Source organism: Pinus tabuliformis, chromosome 1_1 (assembly GCF_031772625.1).
Source record: "Pinus tabuliformis cultivar Carrire ecotype Pingquan chromosome 1_1, CPIR1, whole genome shotgun sequence".
NCBI lineage: Eukaryota > Viridiplantae > Streptophyta > Pinopsida > Pinales > Pinaceae > Pinus > Pinus tabuliformis.
In genome coordinates this window covers 544,127,651-544,132,297 of record NC_142297.1, presented here as the reverse complement: position 1 = coordinate 544,132,297, position 4,647 = coordinate 544,127,651, and the positions used below count along the sequence as shown (strand labels likewise).

Sequence of the window (4,647 nt, the reverse complement as noted above, 5' to 3'; positions counted from 1 at the left end):
TAAATGAAATGTTTGTAGTGTTTTGATACTTATTATGAATGAAGTATATTCAGTTTACTAAATTCAAAACCTAATGAACTTAACAAATGACCGTTTGACAACCACCGATTATAATTGATCTCCGGAGAGCTAAATGTGGTCTCCAGCTTCCCTGTCTGTCACTAACCTTTTAACTGTGGTACTCTAATGCACTAGTCACAAAATAATAGAGGGCTTTTGGCCTTTGCACGCTGAGAACAATATGTACACAGAGCACAACATGTTAAACTACGAGCGGAGTAGCAGAAGAAGGAAGAGAAATGTAAATGGCGCAGTCACCAAGGTATCTTGGAGTAAAGAAAAAAAGGGTATCCCAGCTGGAACCATAGCTCTACCATAAGAATATACATATGAAATATAGCACTCTCAGAACAGACCGCAACACCCACAAACTATCGGTGACAACTCTCTGCCAGCAGGGCAGATTGAAAGAGGCTCTGAAGGATTGCCTGAACAGAAAATCCCTTGCAGAAGTCAAACTCATTCATCCCCACATGATTCAAGCCGGGATTAAGTCCCAGGGGAATAACAAGCTTGTGAGCATGTATGCGAAATGCGGGAATTTGAGAATAATATGTACACAGAGCATACCATGTTAAACTACGAGCGGAGTAGCAGAAGAAGGAAGAGAAATGTAAATGGCGCAATCATCAAGGTATCTTGGAGTAAAGAAAAAAAGGGTATCCCAGCTGAAGGGTAAAATGCTCCACCATAAGAATATACACATGAAATATAGTACCCTCAGAACACACCGCAACACCCACAAACCATCGGTGACAACTCTCTGCCAGCAGGGCAGATTGAAAGAGGCTCTGAAGGATTGCCTGAACAGAAAATCCCTTGCAGAAGGCAAACTCATTCATTCCCACATGATTCAAGCCGGGATTAAGTCCCAGGGGAATAACAAGCTTGTGAGCATGTATGCGAAATGCGGGAATTTGACAGATGCTCGCAGGGTTTTAGACCAGATGTCCAAACAGAATGTAGTTGTATTTACTGTTATGATTGCAGCCTATGCGAAGAATGGGCTCTGTGATCAGGCACTGACACTGTTTTATGAAATGCAGAGAACAGGAATCCAGCCCAATCAGTTCACATTTTCGGGCATTCTTTCTGCATGTAAGGACTTGAAGACTCTCATGGATGTTCATGAAGAAGTTATCAGAGGTGGGTTTGAAACCGATGTCTTTGTGGGTAATGGGCTAATAGATATGTATGGTAAATGTGGGTTTGTTGAGAATGCACGCGAGCTGTTTGATAAAATGCCTCAACGAGACGTGGTCTCATGGAATGTCATGATTGGTGGATATGCACAGAATGGCCATTTGAGTGAAGCCCTAGATCTGTTTGAAAGGATGCCGGAAAGAAGTGTGGTATCCTGGACGGCGATGATTGCAGGGTATACCCAGAACGGGCAGGCTGAGGATGCCCTGAAGTTGTATCGGCGAATGAGGCCTGAGGGTGTGAAACCGAACTTGCGGACATTTGCCAGTGTGCTGCAGGGGTGTGCTAATTTAGAAGCATTGGAAGAGGGGATAGAGATCCATGATGCGATAATTAGGAGTGGAATACAAAGTGATGTGGTTGTCGAGAGCGCGCTTGTGGATTTGTATGCGAAGTGTGGGAAAATTGACAAGGCAAGGGATGTGTTTGACAAAATGTGTCACCGGAACACTGTGTCATGGACATCTATGATTTCAGGATATTCACAGCTTGGACAAATTGATGAGGCCCTGGAACTCTTTCTGAAGATGCCCAAGAAAGACTTGGTCTCATGGACTGCAATGATTGCAGGATATGCACAGAATGGGTTTGGGGAGGAATCACTGAGGTTTTTCCGGGAAATGCAAGTGGAAGGCATTAAGCCAGATTCGAATGCTTTTGCAAGTGTTCTCCCAGCATGTGGTGATTTGGCAGCTCTTGAGCAGGGCATTGAGATACATGAAGAAATAGTCAGGAGTGGACTCGAGTCCCATGTCTTTGTGGCGAACGCCCTCATAGATATGTATGCAAAATGTGGGAGCATAGAGAATGCACGTGATGTGTTTGACAACCTGCCTCAACGAGATGTGGTCTCATGGAATGCAATGATTGCAGGATATGCTATGCATGGCTGTGGAAAGAAAGCCATTGTGCTCTTTGAACAGATGCAACACAGTGATGTGAATCCAAACCATGTGACATTTGTTGCTGTTTTGTCCGCTTGCCGCCATGCCGGTCTTGTGGACAGGGGTTTGAGATACTTTGGTTCCATGAGTAAATTTTATCACATCACACCTACGATGGAGCACTATAGCAGCATGGTTGATCTTTTTGGCCGTGCTGGCCGCCTTGATGAGGCACATGATTTCATTAACAGAATGCCAATCAATCCTGATGCTAGTGTTTGGGGTTGTTTGCTAGGTGCTTGCGCCATCCATAACAATATAGAGCTGGGAGAGCATGCCGCCAAACAACTTTTTGAGTTGGATCATAAAAATAACACACCTTATGTGGCGCTTTCAAACATATATTCGGCAGCTGGTAAATGGGATGACAGTGAAAACGTGTGGAAGATGATGAAAGTCAGAAAGGTGAAAAAGAGGCCTGGGTGTAGTTGGATTGAAGTGAATAAACAGGTATATACTTTCTTTGTAGGAGATGAATCGTAAGCACAGAGGGATGAAATTTATGCAGCATCAGAGATATTGTCTCTGCAGATGAAGGTGGCAGGCTATGCGCCGGACGAAAAAATGCAGTGACTGATTTGCAGTAATAAGTCGTTGCCACTTCAGGAATGAATCTTTCCTACACCGTAGCAAGTCTAGAATGCAGCTATTGAGATGACAACAAAACTAATGACAGTGAACATTTTGCTGAAAACACCAAAGTCTAGTCTGCAGCTGTTGAGATGACAACAAAACTAATGACAGTGGACATTTTGCTGAAAACACCACTTTGGTCTTTTCGCCAAAGATCCATATCCATGTGCAAGAGATTTCGACTACAGAACCTGGAAATTGCATTTGGGTTTCTCAACACATGCTCTGGAGTAGTTGTTCGGGTTATAAGAAATGCAAGCATGTGGTGATTACCACCTTTGTTAGGCCAAGTTGCCAGTACACGGGGATACAAGGACATTGGGACGCATTACCAGTATGGTTGGAGACTTCCCCCAAATTTCAGGGTACACCAGGGTTCGGCGGGGATTTTGAACACTATGTATCCTGCCCCAAATATATAAGAATATACTAATCATTAAAATTTCAATGTTAAACTAAATATCATGATTGGACATTGAAGTTTGAACAATGAAAACCATGGACATTGAAGTTTGAACAATGAAAACCATGGTAGCAATACTCAGATGTAGTGGCCACAAATTTCTAGTGTATTTTTGACAGGTCACAGCATATCTGTTTTATGTTCTGTTTTTTTTTGCTGGAATTTGATGATACAATTCTTTGTGAGATGTAATTTTCATTGTTTACATTATATTTTTTAAATGCATAAATGGTTTTAAGACTCTGAAAAACCTTTACAGGATTTGGATTGTACATATTAAACAATTCAAACAAATCCCTACTAAATATTCAGTAAAATTGACTTACGATCAAACAAATCTCTATTGAATTTTCAGCAAAATTAACTACAAAATATAAAAAAAAACTAAATATAAAACAATTAAACTAAAATGTTTTCCATACATTACAAATACAACATGGTCAATATATTTTTGACTCTTTGCTAATATACTTCATGTCTTTGATACCTGGTTACTCATTAAAAAATAAGAACCTAAAAATATTATTAAAAACTTCAAAAGAAAAAACCTATAAATACACACTGAATTGTCAAATTTTAAGGAATGAAATATTTTTCCTGTTTTATTATGTGGTCCAGGTTGAAATTCATTCTAAAATTTAGAAAAAATGCACATCTTAGTCTCTATAAAATATATAGTTAGTTCCGTATTGGAACTTTTTGTTACATATTTTTTCCATAATCATATTCATTTTCTAATATAGCTACGATAATAAAAACCATAAAACAAACACCCAACTAAACCACAACACCAAACATCACTAAATACTAAATAGTATGACGAATATGAATCGTTTGATAGATGGTAGGAGGGTTGATTGAACCCATTAGGAAAGGACGGGCAAGCTTAGGTTAAATTTTCTTATTTTTTCCTGGGTGCATGTTAGTCTCGAGGGCAGGGTACACACGGATGTCTCTCACATCAAGGAGTACACGTGAGCATTTGGGATGTGAGATTAAGGGATGGGTATGTTTTCCAGTATGGCTGGGAAGTACCCCACGTCCACAAAGCGTTGTCCTTGTCTGGAACGTGTACCCAAGGTACTAGTATGCTTGTGTAACATTGATTCCCACTGCTACTGTTCATTTCCATTATCTTTAGATGAGAAACTATCCTTAGAAATGCGAAACATTTCCAACCTTTCAAGGATGGACATTGTTCTTATGGGATTATTGGTGAGGCTAAATGTGATGAGCCAGAAGCATACAATTGGTCATGATGGAGTCCATCAGAAACATAGAATGAATTGCATTCCACTGGCTAACTTGATGTGTCGCTGCACAAAATTGGGAGAGTCATGGCTT

The 4,647-nt window shown here is 40.4% G+C and overlaps 1 pseudogene; it reads left to right on the top strand.

Moving 5' to 3' along the window:
* Positions 1-677: 677 nt before the first annotated feature.
* Positions 678-2,690, top strand: LOC149214253 (pentatricopeptide repeat-containing protein At2g13600 pseudogene; annotated as a pseudogene).
* Positions 2,691-4,647: the final 1,957 nt, after the last annotated feature.